The following is a 16,827-nucleotide window of genomic DNA, read 5'->3' on the forward strand; positions in this document are numbered from 1 at the left end:
TTTTGTAATTAGAAGGGAAGCCAATTTAAAAGACGAAATCTTCCCATGACTTGAGCCCAGCTATCCTGATTGATTTATTTTCCCATTTCCTTGTAGCAAAAAGAATGTTTCCGGCTGCTACATTTAAGAGAGAGCTGGCCGGGCACGGTGGCTCACGCCTGTAATCCCAGCACTTTGGGAGGCCGAGGCGGGCAGATCACAAAGTCAGGAGATCGCGACCATCCTGGCTAACATGGTGAAACCCTGTTTCTACTAAAAATACAAAAACAATTAGCCAGGTGTGGTGGCGGACGCCTGTAATCCCAGCTACTCAGGAGACTGAGGCAGGAGAATGGCGTGAACCCAGGAGGCGGAGCTTGCAGTGAGCTGAGATCACGCCACTGCGCTCCAGCCTGGGCGACAGAGTGAGACTCCGTCTCAAAAAAAAAAAAAAAGCTACCAGAGAGTTTGGCTTGCTGATTACACTGATAAAAATCCCAGATGAGGCCAGCGCGGTGGCTCACACCTGTAATCCCAGCACTTTGGGAGGCCGAGGCAGGCCGATCACCTGAGGTCAGGAGTTCGAGACCAGCCTTAACATAGAGAAACCCTGTATCTACTAAAAAAAATGCAAAAAATTAGCCGGGCGTGGTGGTGCATGCCTGTAATCCCAGCTCCTCGGGAGGCTGAAGCAGGAGAATTGCTTGAACCTGGGAGGCGGAGGTCGCAGTGAGCCGAGATGGTGCCATTGCACTCCAGCCTGGGCAACAAGAGCGAAACTCCATCTCAACAACAAAAAAAATCTCAGATGAGCAATTCTTCTTGTCTTCAATATGGTTAGACAATAAATTTGGCTTTTTTCAGTAGGTGCATCCAAACATTATCAGTTGATTGAAAACTAATTGATGTTAACTGAACTTATGAATGGCTGAATTATACCCAGATTAATAACGTGTTAAAATAAGGGATGTGCTTTTCTGGTGAACAAACAGCTCTGGCCCATCTTCAAAAGTTATTTATTATTGCTTTATTTATTTAGCAGCGGTATGCTTTCTTCAAGCAACTGTGTTTTGTTTTGTTTTTATGGGCAACCAATATATAACAGAAAACAAAGCTGCTCTGATTGAAGACAGACGACAGACCTGCCCAGCCTCAAGTTCCCCTTTCTTTCCCTTCCTCAAGATGTTCCCTAAGAGGGCTCCTCAGAATCCCCAAGACTTCATAGAATGCAGTTTAACACCAGCTCATTTGATGGTACCAAATGGATAAGCAGAAGATTGGTGAGTATAGACCTGAAGCAAACAAAATTAGATGAATACTAAATCCAGATTCTGGGAAATGTCTGATGAGTTTTTCTAGTTCCACAATAGTACATGCCTCTCTGAGAGATAAGAATGTACATTCCTGACAGAAAGAATCACTCTGCCTTCAACAGTGCTAAACAATAGTGGGCTAGTAAACCAGCTTGCTGAAAACAAACAAAATAACCTAAAAATCCCTGGTCTACAGCAATTTGGCATTTTCTGTGGTGTGGACACTCCCACAGTGGTCTATCAGCAGAATTTAACAACGGCTTGCAAAATTCCCAAATATCAGTTCTTGCAAACCTCTACTAGCTGACTTTTGGCACACACTGGCAGAAAACCCCTAAGTAATTCTATTATATGTGTGCCCCACACAGAACCCAACCTGCTGTTTCTTCTTTATTTCTTCATACACTTGGGTTATAACATAGCTTATTAGGCTATAGCTTTCTTTGGGGATGTTCTTGCCTCAGTAATAAATCTGGATCAACTTTATAGGATTTAGGAGTTTCCTGAAACTCTAGCAATCACATACCTACAAACCATCTCTGGATGGTTTCTGTAAAAGGCAAATGGACTCGTCATGTGTTAATTGTTACTGGCTTTGTTCAGAGAGCAGCCAGATAACAAAAGCCCCATTATTTATTGACGGCAGCGATTTCTGACAAATTTTAGACATCCCTTCAACCTTGTGATTATTTCATACCTTAATGTCTTTTCTTCCCTTATGAATCATGCTGCTGTTTCTTCCTGGAATCCAGATGGACATTTTTTTTTTTTTTTTTTTGAGACAGAACGAGACTCTATCTCCCAGGCAAGAGGGATGATCTTGGCTCACTGCAGCCTCCGCCTCTCAGGTTCCAACAATTCTCCTGCCTCAGCCTCCCGTAGCTGGGATTACAGGCATGCACCACCATGCCCAGCTAATTTTTGTATTTTCAGTAGAGACGGGGGTTTCACCATGTTGGCCAGGCTGGTCTTGAACTCCTGACCTCAGGTGATCTGCCCACCTGGACTCTCCCAAAGTTCTAGGATTACAGGCGTGAGCCACCATGCCTGGCTGACAATTTTTAATAAATGTTTTGTTCACATGGCTCTGGAAGAATTGGACCTGGACAAATAATTGGGTTAGTCTAGTTTTACTGTTTTTCATTCACTGCCTTAGTTTATACTGAAGACCTGGATGACAATTTCCATAATAAAGTAGCTTTCCATAATAAAGTAGCTCCTGGTTCAGTTTTTTAAAGAGTTGTGTAAGATGAATTAACATTTTGTGCAGAATCACAGACACTGTAAAATATTTCTGCTTATCTTCTAGGCAATGCTAGCTAGCACTAGTGACTGATATGCTTTAAAAAAAAAAAAAACAAAAAAAACTTTAACTGCCTCCCAAAATATCTTCACTACAGTTACATCAAGTTGCCTAAAATTCTCAGCCTAGCAGTCTCTTGTTTGAGGTAAATTACAATTCTCTGGGAGATTTTATAGCTATGAAATATTTAACCTATGAGGGAAATACCTTTGCAGCTAGGAATACAATTTTCAGATATTTATTAATTCAATGAAAAAGCAATAAGCCACAAAGGAGAGATTATCATGAAGGGATGGTTTAGAGTTTGAAAGAATGATGTGTTCATACTCTGGGCCGAATGAGGCACAGAGAGGCAACAAGCTTTGAAAGTAACGGAAGCAGTAATGGGAGGTGAGGGAGTGGAAGACAGATTTTAATTCTGTGACTTTTTTCCTACTGCTGGCTTTCGTTCTAGCACATACATGATTCTGGAAAATAAAGCATAGTGTTCTCTTTTCTAACTAAAGTGCTTTCATTTCCATATGGCAGCTGAAACTGAAAAGTGGATGACACCACTGTGAAAACCTACCAGCCCAGTACAGAGCCCTTTCTTCTATGAATTAGCAGCAATCATGAGTATTAGTCAACCTAGCACTCCTGGAAAGTCACCAGCATGTAATTGGATCAGGTATCACCAATGATTACAGGAAGATGAAAGGTGATAGTAGCAAAATGAAAAAGAAATTTGACCTGAGGCATGCAGCCTGAAGCAACTGGAAAGCCAAATCATAATATGTGTGGAATTGACCCTTCCAGTTAGCTCTCCAGAAAACTCCCTTATTGCCAGGAAGGCTTTAATTTGGTTAGCAAAGGGCTGCAGGAAAAGGGCATGTGAAACCTTGAGGCTGGCTAGCTATCCTTAGCTCCAAACCAAATTAATTTTGGGAGATTTATCATAATTACCTTGCTGCAGCACCTAAGCCCATCCTGAGTAAGCTTCCTGAAACTCAAAAGAATGCTGTGCCCTGGACCCTGTGTTTCTGCATGTAACTCTGGGTTCACTTTACTGCTGCCCCCTGTATCCCTGCCTCCCCAGCTTCCCACTGCCTGTCTACTTCACATCCTTATTGCACAGACACAATCTAGTCTGTCTTTTTTTTTTTTTTTTTTTTTTTGAGATGGAGTCTTGCTCTGTCACCCAGGCTAGAGTGCAGTGGCATGATCTTGGCTCACTGCAATCTCCGCCTCCCAGGTTCAAGTGATTCTCCTGCCTCAGCCTCCCGAGTAGCTGGGATTACAGGCGCCCTCAACCACGCCTAGCTAATTTTTGTATTTTTAGTAGAGACGAGGTTTCACCATCTTGGCCAGGCTGGTCTCAAACTCCTGACCTCATGATCCACCCACCTCGGCCTCCCAAAGTGCTGGGATTACAGGCGTGAGCCACCACACCCAGCCTGTAGTCTGTCTTTTGCATTCCTCCCTAAGCACTCCTCTCCCTGCATTGGCTTAGCACATCATTCCCAACAACTCTCAAATTCTACCCTCCATGGTTTAATTGACCACTGTGAGAGCATCCCCCACCAATTCCCTATGTGACTGCTGGATGACCCTCATAGAGCCTGTCAGCACTGTGGGCAAGACCCTGGAAATTTGTCATTTTACATATGAATAAACTAGACGCAGAGATGTTAAGTAACCTACTCACAGTCACAGAGCTAAAAAGAACAATAATAATAATAATTGCTATTATTTATTACCATTTGCTGAAACTGTGCTGAACAATTTACATACATTTTCTTAGAATGAGAAACCTAAGGTCAGTTCTGGCTTTCGAATGCCACCCCAAAATATGCTGCTTCAGCTTCAGTATGCTAATTAATTAGAACTGAGGGCTTTGAAGGAAGAATAGGAAGTTACGAAGAGGCAAGAAGGAAATGGGAGTGGGTAAGTGGAACAGAGGGCTTTGCAGCCAAAAGGAAGAGAATGAACAAAGGATCAGAGAGTTGGGACAAAGAGCTTTCTGAAGGACTTTACAGTAATAAAGAGGTACCATCTCTAGATGGAGTTAATGGGGAGAAACCCAGATTCAGTATATGCCCTTGGGTAAGTCTTGTCACCTCTAAGGACTTTAGGTCTCTCTTTTGTAAAACAAAAGATCTGAAAAATAAACAAACAGAAGGGCTGGACTAAACAGTCTCTAAGGTAGTTTTTTGTTTTGAGATGGAGTCTCACTGTTGTTGCCCAGGCTGGAGTGCAATGGTGCGATCTCAGCTCACCACAACCTCCACCTCCCGGGTTCAAGCCATTCTCCTGCCTCAGCCTCCCGACTAGCTGGGATTACAGGCATGCGCCACCACGCCTGGCTAATTTTGTGTACTTAATGGAGACAGGGGTTTCTCCATGTTGGTCAGGCTGGTCTCAAACTCCTGACCTCAGGTGACCCGCCCACCTCAGCCTTCCAAAGTGCTGGGATTACAGATGTGAGCCACCGTGCCCAGCCTTCTAAGGTAGAATTTTTTTTTTTTAATAATTATTATACTTTAAGTTCTAGGGTACATGTGTACAACGTGCAGGTTTGTTACATATGTATACATGTGCCATGTTGGTGTGCTGCACCTGTTAACTCGTCATTTACATTAGGTAGATCTCCTAATGCTATCCTTCACCCCTCTCCCCACTACACGACAGGCCCTGGTGTGTGATGTTCCCCACCCTGTGTCCAAGTGTTCTCATTGTTCAATTCCCACCTATGAGTGAGAACATGTGGTATTTGGTTTTCTGTCCTTGCGATAGTTTGCTCTAGCTTCATCCATGTCCCTACAAACCACATAAACTCATCTTTTTTTATGGCTGCATAGTATTCCATGGTGTATATGTGCCACATTTTCTTAATCCAGTCTATCATTGATGGACATTTGGGTTGGTTCCAAGTCTTTGCTATTGTAAATAGTGCTGCTATAAACATACATGTGCATGTGTCTTTATAGCAGCATGATTTATAATCCTTTGGGTATATGCTCAGTAATGGCATGGCTGGGTCAAATGATATTTCTAGTTCTAGATCCTTGAGGAATCACCATACTGTCTTCCACAATGGCTGAACTAGTTTACAGTCCCACCAACAGTGTAAAAGCGTTCCTATTTCTCCACATCCTCTCCAGCACCTGTTGTTTCCTGACTTTTTAATGATTGCCATTCTAACTGGCATGAGATGGTATCTCACTGTGGTTTTGATTTGCATTTCTCTGATGGCCAGTGATGATGAGCATTTTTCCATGTGTCTATTGGCTTCTAAGGTAGTATTTTTAAGCAGATGGGCCAAGAAACATTAATGTAACAGGAATGGCTTATGGGCAAGCTGCCAGTCATCTGGATGCCCCTGTCTGGCATTGGTGTCCGTGCTCATTCTGATTGGTAGGTGCCTGTGCAGTAAAAGTTGTTAGTAATGTATTTGCTCTGGCTATAAATATGTAGAAGTATTGAGCCCTCAGCCCTCAGGGCAGCTAGAGGTCCTGAGCCTGCCATTTCTAACCACAAACCACCCTATTCATTTTTCATGATATGAAGACAAATATTAACTTTTATGAGAAACAATAACATCTCTTTCAGAGCTAACATTCTGTTAATCTGTAAGAGTATCATTTGCATTTTCTAGAGGGAGAGGTTTCATAACCCTCAGATAATATATGTGGGAGGCCACAGAAAAAACAAATAGGGAGCTCTCTTTGGAGAGTCTCAGAAAGGCAGAAAAGATGCTTATAGCAAAGGTAGAGAATTGGCAGGTAGCTGTACAAAGATTTCGCTTTTGGAGATGCATTAATTATTTTGCACTCGAATCACAATAATAATAAAGAGATAGTTCCTCCTAAAGATCTGGTAGAAGGTATAAGGTTTAGTAAATGGTGAGTGAATGAACGAATGACCTATACTAAGTGTCTTTGTGCACCTAGAATTATGCCTGTAACCACACAGTTCCCTTGATATGTCTTCAGCTGGCCATTTATGTACATCTGTTGCCTCCACTAGACTCTGAGGGCCGCTTGATCAAGGACACACAGTCTATAGTACTTCGTTTTAGCAACCCAAAGTGACTAAAACATGCCCCATGAGGGCAGAGACCTTATTGTCTCAATTACCACCGTATAACCATTATGTTGAAATAGTCACATAGTACCTTGCACACAGTAAGTGCTCAATTAATATTTGTTGACTTAAATAATTGAGTTCCATCTTTAAGTAGAATAGTGTAAAATACACTAAGAAAGACAATATTAATGTTGAAAATAGAATGTAAATAAGGTGAGCTGTATTTTTTGAGGTCCAGGCAATAAATAAAATTAGGCTCAAATATTTCTTTTTTTAAATTTTTTTCCTTTTTTCTTTTTTTCTTTTTTTTTGGTCAGACAAGGTCTCGCTTTGTTGCCCAGGCTGGAGTCTAGTGGCACAATCTCAACTAACTGCAACTTCCACCTCCCGGGTGCAAGCGATTCTCTTGCCTCAGCCTCCCGAGTAGCTAGGATCACAGACGCACGCCGCCACGTCCGGCTAATTTTTTTTATTTTCAGTAAAGGCAGGGTTTCATCATGTTGGCCAGGCTGGTCTTGAACTCCTGACCTCAGGTGATCCACCTGCCTCGGCCTCCAAGGTGCTGGGATTACAGGCATGAGGCTCAAATATATCAAATGAAAAGTCTTTAATGAGGGAACTACTTAAAGAGTTCCTTCATGAAAGGACCAAGCAAAGAACATTGAGCCACCTAGAGCTTGCAACAGTGGGACTCCGTTACCATTTCTAAGGCTGAAGATGCAAGGGGAGGAAATAGTGTTACCAGAGCACAGATAGTGCAGAGCTGGGGAGGATGGGCCATCTTGCAAGAGCTACAGCTGTGCAATGAAGCTGCCACTGTCAAAACCACAGAGCCCTCTTAACATTGCTTTTGCTGCATCCCAGAGATTTTGATATGTTGTGTCTTTGTTTTCACTTATTCCAAATAATTTTTTAATTTCTGCCTTAATTTCATTGTTTACCCAAAAGTCATTCAGGAGCAAGTTGCTTAATTTCCTTGTAATTGTGTGGTTTTGAGAGATCTTCTTGGCATTTCTATTTCCCACTGTGGTCCAAGAGTATGGTTGGTACAATTTCGATCTTTTTTAATTTTTTGAGACTTGCATTATGGCTGAGCACATGGTCAATCTTTGAGTATGTCCCATGTGAAGGAAATATATATCCTGTGGTTGATGGGTGGAGTATTTTCTAGATATCTATTATGTCCAATTGGTCAAGTGTTCAATTTAAGTCTAGAATTTCTTTGTTAGTAAAAGCAGTGTTAAGAGGAAAGTTTATAATTCTAAACACCTACATCAAGAAGTTAGATCTCTAATAATCTAACATCACATCTAGAGGAACTAGAAAAATGAGAACAAACTAACCTCAAAGCTATCTGAATAAAAGAAATAACTAAAATCAGAGCAGAACTGAATGAAATTCACACAAAGGAGCAACAAAACCAAATGTTGGTTATTTGAAAAGATAAACAAAATGGATAGACTGCTAGCTAGATTAACAAAGAAAAAAGGAGAGCAGATATAAATAAGCACAATCAGAAATTACAAAGGTGACATTACAACCAATCCCACAGAGATATAAAAGATTCTCAGAGACTAAAATGAACACCTCTACACACATAAACAAGAAAATCTAGAAGAAATGGATAAATTCCTGGAAACACACAACCTCCCAAGATTGAATCAAGAAGAAATTGAAACCCTGAACAGACCAATATTGAGTTCTGACATTTAATCAGTAATAAAAAATCTACCAAACAAAAGTAGCTCTGGACCAGAGAGATTCATGGCCAAATTCTAACAGACTTACAAAGAAGAGCTTCTACCAATTATACTGAAACTATTCAAAAAAATTGAGAAGGAGCAACTCCTCCTTAATTCATTCTACAAAGCCAGTATCAGCCTGATACCAAAATACAGCAAAGACACAATGAGAAAAGAAAACTGCAGGCCAATATCCCTGATGAACATAGACCCAAAAGTCCTCAACAAAATACTAGCAAATTGAATCTAGCAGCACATTAAAAAGTTAATCCACCACAATCAAGGTATCCCTGGGGAACAAGCTGAGTTCAACATATGCAAATCAATAAATGTGATTCATCACACAAACAGATCTAAAAACAAAACCATACAATCATCTCAATAGACACAGAAAAAGCTTTTGATAAAATCCAGTATCCCTTCATCGTAAAAACCCTCAACAAACTGGGCATCAAAGGAACATACCTCAAAATAATAAGAGCCATCTGTGACAAACCCACAACCAGCATCATACTGAATGGACAAAAGCTGGAAGTGTTTCCCTTGAGAACTGGAACAACACAAGGACTCCCACTCTCACTATTCCTATTCAACATAATACGGAAGTCCTAGCCAGAGCAGTCAGGCAAGAGAAAGAAATAAAAGACATCCAAATAGAAAAATAAAAAGTTAAACTATCTCTTTGCTGATGATATGATTCTTTACCTAGAAAACCCTAAAGACTCCACCAGAAGGTTCCTAGACAGATTAATGTCCTCAGTAAAGTTTCAGGATCAAAATCAATGTATGAAAATTAGTAGCATTTCTATACACCAATAATATTCAAGCTGGGAGCCAAATCAAGAACACAATCCCTTTTCCAATAGCCACACACACATACACACACACAAATACATAGGAATACATCTAACCAAGGGTGTGAAGGATCTTCACAAGAAGAACTGCAAAACACTGCTGAAATAAATTAGAGATGACACAAACAAAAGGAAAAACATTCCATGTTCATGGATTGGAAGAATCTATCATTAAAATGGCCATACTGCCCAAAGCAATCTACAGATTCAACAGTATTTCTGCAAAACTACCAGTGTAACTTTTCACAGAATTAGAAAAAACTATTCTGAAAGTCATATAGAACCGAAAAATAGTTAAGGCAATCCTAAAGAAAAAGAACAAAGCCAGAAGTATCACATTACCTGATTCCAAACTATATTATAAGGCCACAGTAACCAAAACAGCATGATACTTCTGCAAAAACAGATCACATAGACCAATGGAACAGGATAGAAAACCCAGCAATAAAGCCACACACTTAGAACCACCTGATCTTCAACAAAGTCAACAAAAATAAGCAATGAAGAAAGGATTCCCTATTCAATAAATGGTGCTGGGATGGACTGGTTAGTCATATGTAGAAGAGTGAAATTGGATCCCTACCTTTCACCATACACAAAAATTAACTCAAGATGGATTAAGGATTTAAATGTAAAGCTTCAAACTATAAAAATCTTAGAAGAAGACCTAGGGAAAGAGTTTATGACCAAGTCGTCAAAAGTAACTGCAACAAAAACAAAAATTGACAAGTGAGACTTAATAACTAAAGAACTTCTGCTCAGCAAAAGAAATTATCAGTAAACAGCCCATGGAATAGAAGAAAATATATGCAAACTATCCATTCAACAAAGTTCTCGTATCCAGAATCTAGAAGGAATTTAAACAAATCAACAAGCAAAAAACAACCCGGCTGGGCGCAGTGGCTCACACCTGTAATCCCAGCACTTTGGGAGGCTGAGACAGGCAGATCACCTGAGGTCAGGAGTTCAAGACCAGCCTGGCCAACATGGTGAAACCCTGTCTCTACTAAAAATACAAAAATTAGCCAGGCATGATGAGGCATGCCTGTAATCCCAGCTACTCAGGAGGCTGAGGCAGGAGAATCGCTTGAACCGGGGAGGCAGAGGTTGCATGCAGTGAGCCGAGATTGCACCGCTGCACTCCAGCGTGGGTGACAGAGTAAGACTCTGTCTCAAAAACAAAAACAAAACAAAAAAACCCATTAAAATGGGGGGGGGGGGCGAAGGACATGAACAGACACTTCTCAAAAGAAGATGTACAAGCAGCCAACAAACATGAAAAAATGCTCAACATCACTAATAATCAGAAAAATGCAAATCAAAACTACAATGAGATACCATCTCAAACCAGTCAGAATGGTTATGATTAAAAAGTTAGAAAATAACAGATGTTGGTGATATTTCTGTGAACAGGGAATGCTTCTACACTGTTAGTGGGCGTGTAAATTAGTTCAGCCACTGTGGAAAGCAGTTTGGAGATTTGTGAAAGAACTTAGAACAGAACTACCATTAGGCCCAGCAATCCCATTACTGGGTATATACCCGCAGAAAAATAAATCATTCCACCAAAAAGGCACATGCACTTGTATGTTCATCACAGCACCATTCGCAATAGCAAAGAGCTGGAATCAACCTAGGTGTCCATCAGTGGTCGATTGGATAAAGAAAATGTGGTACATACACATCATGTTATACTACACAGTCATAAAAAAGAATGAGCTCTTCAAAACCAGCCTGGCCAACATGGTGAAACCCTGTCTCTACAAAAAAAATACAAAAATTAGCCGGGCATGATGGCAGGTACCTGTAATCCCAGCTACTCGTGAGGCTGAGGCTGGAGAATCACTTGAACCTGGAAGGTGGAGGTTGCAGTGAGCCGAGAGCTTGCCATTGCACTCAAGTCTGGGCAACAGGGCAAGAACTTATCTCAAAAAAAAAAAAAAAAAAAAAAAGAACTGGGCCAGGCACGGTGGCTCACGCCTGTAATCCCAGCACTTTGAGAGGCTGAGGCAGGCAGAGAGGTAAATATGGGGTACTCATGTACATAAAGATGGGAACAGTAAACACTGGGGACTACTAGAAAGAAGAGGCAGAAAGGGGTGCAAGTGTTGAAAAGAATTTATTGGCTATTATGCTTACTACCTGGTGATGGAATCATTTTGTACCCAAAACCTCAGCGTCACACAATATACCCATATAACAAACCTACACATGTACCCCTGGAATCTAAAATAAAAGTTGAAATTATATGTAAGAAAAAACCACACAGAGCCCAAGTAAGGAGGAAATGGTGGAATTAATACTCTCACCGCTGTCTCCTCTACATTCCCCTGGCTAAACCCGGCCAGCAGTCAGTTGATAAGGGAGCATAGGTAACACAATCCGTGGCTTCCAGGAACATTGAGAATGGCAGAGAATGAATCTGGGATGGTCAAATGGAAAACAACTAGCAGAGATACAAAAGAATGTTCTCTTGAAAGAATAAAGAAAATAGACCACAGAAGAGAAGGAAAAAGTCAAATATGACAGGAATCTTCAAAGAGAGTATTAATTCTGTTACCCTTCACTCTCTTAGTTTTTCTTCTTGTAGTAGGTATATTCATTATTTTTCCCCTGGAACCTTATTATTGTCCTCATTTCTTAATGTTTTCTTTAAGTATGAATGTTTTAACTATCATAGATGATTTCAAACATAGTAGAGTGATATATAATAAACTCCCATTACACCACCCAGTTTCAACAATTAAAACACACTTGGCCAATCTTCTCTATAATTCAACTTTTTCCCTCTACTCAGATTATTTTAAAGCAAATTCCAGACATTATACATACATACTTCATACATATAATAAAGATGAAGACTCTTTAAAACACAGGTATAAGATCATTATCAAATCTAAAAAAAAGTGAACCATATTTAGCAGCTGAATATCATCAAATATGCAGTCAGCTTTTACAGGTTCCTGATTTCCTTACAGAATTTGTTTTTACACTTTGTGAATCAGAGTCTCAATGAGGTGTGTATATATATATGTGTGTGTGTGTGTGTGTGTGTATATATATGTATATAGTTACGTATATATTTGTTGCCCAGGCTGGAGTGTAGTGGCATGATCTCGGCTCACTGCAACTTCTGCCTCCTGGGTTCAAGCGATTCTCCTGCCTCAGCCTCCCAAGTAGCTGGGATTACAGGTGCCCACCACCATGCCCAGCTAATTTTTTTGTATTTTTAGTACAGACGGAGTTTCACCATGTTGGCCAGGCTGGTCTCAAACTCGTGACCTCAGGTGATCCACCCACCTCGGCTTCCCAAAGTGCTGGGATTACAGGTGTGAGCCACTGCGCCTGGCTGAGGTCCATATATTTTAACTGGCTGATATATCTTTTAATCTTTATGTCCCCCTTCTATTTTTTTCCTTTTTCTTTTCTTGTTTTTTAATATGCCTTGCAACTCAACTTTTTCTCAAAAAAAAAGCAAGATTGTTTTTCTCAGGCTAGATTTTCTGGTTGCATCCTTAGGGTTTTTAGTTGTTGTTGATGTTTTGAGATGAGTTTTTGCTCTGTCACCTAGGCTGGAGTGCAGTGGCACAATTATAGCTCACTGCAGCCTTGAACTCCTGGGCTCAAAGGATCCTCGTACCGCAGCCTCCTGAGTACCTGGGATTAGAGGCACGTGCCACTATGCCTGACTAATTTTTTAAAGTTTTTGTAGAGACAGAGTCTCACTGTGTTCACCATTCTAGTCTCAAACTCCTAAGCCTCAAGCAATCCTCCTACCTCAGCTTGCCAAAGTGCTGGGATTATAAGCGTGAGCCACTGCACACCAGCCGTAGGGTGTCTTTTAACACATTCCTCTAACCTTTTCACTGGAGTTTAAAGTCTTGATCAGATTCCTTTTTTTTTTTATGGCAAGACTGTTTCACAGGTGGTGCTACCTGTACCTTTTCCCTCAGGAGGCACTGTGTCTAGTTCCGTGTGTGTGTGTGTGTGTGTGTGTGTGTGTGTTAGCAATTGATGATGACAGTTGCCTATGTTGATTAATTTATTAGGAATTGAAAAATGGTGATGCTCTAATTTTACCATTCTTCTTTATTTATTAGAGGGAATATAACTATAAAGAGAAACTTTTCATCATCAACTACTGGGTTACCCTGTGGTACAAGCAATATAAGAAAGACAAAATAAATGCTTCATTCTTTTCCCTTCTTTTCCCTTTAATTACCAGTTTTCAGCATAATGAGTTAGTTTCCTAACATCCTCCAAAAATGACCAATGGTATTTTTTTCTTTAGCATCATTATGAACTCATTTATTTTAAACATATTTGAATATTTTAAACAATATTTAAATATTTGAAGTATTCAATTCCTTGAAGATATTTTTGTTATTCATGTTAAAATTTCTCCTTCTTTGGCCAGTGAAAGTCTATTAAAGTTGGTTTCAGGTTCCTTTAATGCAAACCTAGTAGTCTTTGATAGCTTTGTTGTTGTCTGGTATTGTAAGATATTCCAGCCTCATCTTTTACTTTCCCTGCCCCAAACATGGAATCAACCATTTTGCCAAGGTGTCTTGGTGCTCTTTCCTAGTCAGTAGGAAAAAACCCAGAGACAGTGACCAGCTGAAGAGCAGTGAACACCTGAAGTGGCCAGGTTGGGGTCTCTAAATAGCATTTTTTCAGTAAATCATTGCTTCTAGGTATTGTAAAATGTGCTAGAGAATGATGGTAAATGGACACAAATTCCTCTCCCTCCTGCATACCCCACGTCTCTTTGTAATGTGGCTTTGACACTTCTACCATTGAGAGGCATGCCTCTTTATACATTGAATCTGCACTTGGCCGTGTGACTTGATTTAGCTAATGGAAAACAGCAAAGGTGACAAAAGCAGAGACTTGAAAAGCACATGTGCAATGGGGCTTGCTTACCACACTGCTGGGAACAAGCCTTGATTAAGCTCCTTGAGAATAAAACACCACATGGAGAGAGGCACCTGCCATCCTAATTGTCCCAGCTGCAGCACAGATGTGAATTATGCCATCCTACAGTCTGTCCCCAAACTAGCCAGCCAAAACCATGAACTAGCCAGCTGACCCATAGAATAATGAGAAATAAAAGCATTTGTTGTTTTAAGCCATTAAGCCTCGAGGTGGTTTGTAAAACCCCAAAAAAGCAAAAGCTGACTGATATAAAAATACGTGTTTTTTCTTTTTTTTAATTATTTTATTGTTGTTATTGGTTTTAAGTTCTGGGGTACATGTGCAGGATGTGCAGGTTTGTTACATAGGTAAACCTGTGCCATGGTGGTTTGCTGCACCTAACAACCCGTCACCTATGTATTAAGCCCAGCATACATTAACTCTTTTCCCTAATGCTCTTCACCCCCGCCCCCTGCTCTCCCCCGACAGACTCCAGTGTGTGTTGTTCCCCTCCTTGTGCCCATGTGTTCTCATTGTTCAGCTCCCACTTATAAGTGACAATATGCTGTCTTTGGTTTTCTGTTCCTGCATTAGTTTGCATAATGGCTGCCAGTTTCATTCTTGTCTCTGCAAAGGACATGATCTTGTTCTTTTTTATGGCTGCATAGTATTCTGTGGTATATATGTACCACATTTTCTTTATCCAGTCTATCATTGATGGGCATTTAAGTTGATTCCATGTCTTTGCTATTGTGAATAGTGCTGCAGTGAACATACACGTGCATGTATCTTTATAATAGAACAACTTATATTCTGGATTGCTGGGTCAAATGGTATTTCCTGTTGTAAATCTTCGAGGAATCACCACACTGTCTTCCACAATGATTGAACTAATTTACATTCCCACCAACAGTGTAAAAGCATTCCTAAAAAATATGTATTTTAAAGATAAAATATGTATTGACATTAACACTTTAAACTAAAACCCAAATCTATAGGGTTTTTATTTTAAGCCCTTTATTGATCTTTCACTGAAACTTCTTTCTCCTACTCTAAAAATTCCAATTGTAAACAAAATAAACAGAATAACTCATTTGTTTTATCTCGATCTACATATATAGAGGTCTCAGAATGATAATACTAATACAACCTCTGTCACAGGTTGCATTTTCTGGAGCAGACACTGAGATGGAATTTGGGGTACAACGTGAGAAGCGGGGATCAGGAAGAACTGAGCAGAAGACAAATCAATATGATACCGTACGATCAGGCCATTCAAAACTTTGGCCAACCTAGCAGGGAATTCTGGAATGAGTAATACCCATCATAGATGTCTCATGTTGGGCCAAACTGGTCAGACTTTATATTCCTGTCATACTTGGCCACCAGATGTGGGCTGTACCAGGAAGCACATGACTTTATGCATGGCAACTCTGCATATGACATCAACCCTGGAGGAGCTAATAGTCTGAGGCTGTCCACTCCCAGCAGCAAGATCTTCCCTGCAGGAGGATCTGAGCAGCACTTCTCCATGTCTACCAGTCTTCAAAATACAGTTCCCGAAAACAGGATTATTTTTATAAATCTTTTTGTCCTTAGTATATGTGCCTCTAGGTACATGGAGTCAAGCTATTGAACAGATGATCCTCAACTCAATGGTTCAACATACCAATTTTCAGCTTTACTATAGTACAAAAGCTATGCACATTCAGTAGAAACTACACCCCAAATTTTGAATTTTGATCTTTTCCAAACCAGTAATACACAGTACAATATTCTCTGGAGATGTTAGGCAGTGGCCATGAGCCATAACTTCCAGTCAGCCATGCCATCACGAGGGTAAACAAATACTGTACTCTGCAGTGTACTGTATTCAATAAATTACATGAGATATTAAATACTTTATTGTAAAGTAGACTTTAGATAATTTTGCACAACTATATATAATGTAAGTGTTCTGAGCACTTTATTTTATTTATTTATTTATTTATTTTTGCTTATAAAGACAGAGTCTTGCTCTGTCGCCCGGGCTGGAGGGCGGTGGCACTGCGAGATCTCGGCTCACTGCAAGCTCCGCCTTCCGGGTTCAGGCCATTCTCCCGCCTCAGCCACCCGAGTAGCTGGGACTACAGATGCCCGCCACCACGCCCGGCTAATTTTTGTATTTTCAGTAGAGATGGGGTTTCACCATGTTAGCCAGGATGGTCTTGATCTCCTGACCTCGTGATCTGCCCGCCTGGGCCTCCCAAAGTGCTGGGATTACAGGTATGAGCCACTGCGCGCAGCCGAGCACGTTTAAGGTAGATGAGGCTAAGCTCGGTAGGTTAGGTGTATTAAATGCATTTCAACTTACGATGTTTTCAACTTATGATAGGTTGATCAGGATGTAACCTTGTGTTAGGCCGTTCTTGCAATTCTGTAAAGGAATACCAGAGACTGGGTAATTTATAAAGAAAATAAGTGGGCCGGGCGCGGTGGCTTATGTCTGTAATCCCAGCACTTTGGGAGGCCTAGGCGGGCGGATCACAAGGTCAGGAGATCCAGACCATCCTGGCTAACACGGTGAAACCCTGTCTCCATTAAAAATACAAAAAAAATTAGCCGGGCGTGGTGGCGGGTGCCTGTAGTCCCAGCTACTTGGGAGGCTGAGGCGGGAG

At 40.7% G+C, this 16,827-nt stretch overlaps 1 long non-coding RNA gene across 1 annotated transcript in view; it reads left to right on the forward strand.

Annotated features, from left to right (window-relative positions):
* The first annotated feature begins 247 nt into the window (after positions 1–247).
* The window catches only part of LOC129047899 (uncharacterized), a 31,558-nt gene continuing 14,978 nt past the window's right edge, over positions 248–16,827 (forward strand). The window contains exons 1-3 of the long non-coding RNA XR_008509769.2: positions 248–2,410; positions 3,124–3,262; positions 15,332–16,210. This is a non-coding gene — a long non-coding RNA (uncharacterized LOC129047899). The remainder of the gene's footprint in view (positions 2,411–3,123; positions 3,263–15,331; positions 16,211–16,827) is intronic.

Source organism: Pongo abelii, chromosome 13 (assembly GCF_028885655.2).
Source record: "Pongo abelii isolate AG06213 chromosome 13, NHGRI_mPonAbe1-v2.0_pri, whole genome shotgun sequence".
Taxonomy (NCBI): domain Eukaryota; kingdom Metazoa; phylum Chordata; class Mammalia; order Primates; family Hominidae; genus Pongo; species Pongo abelii.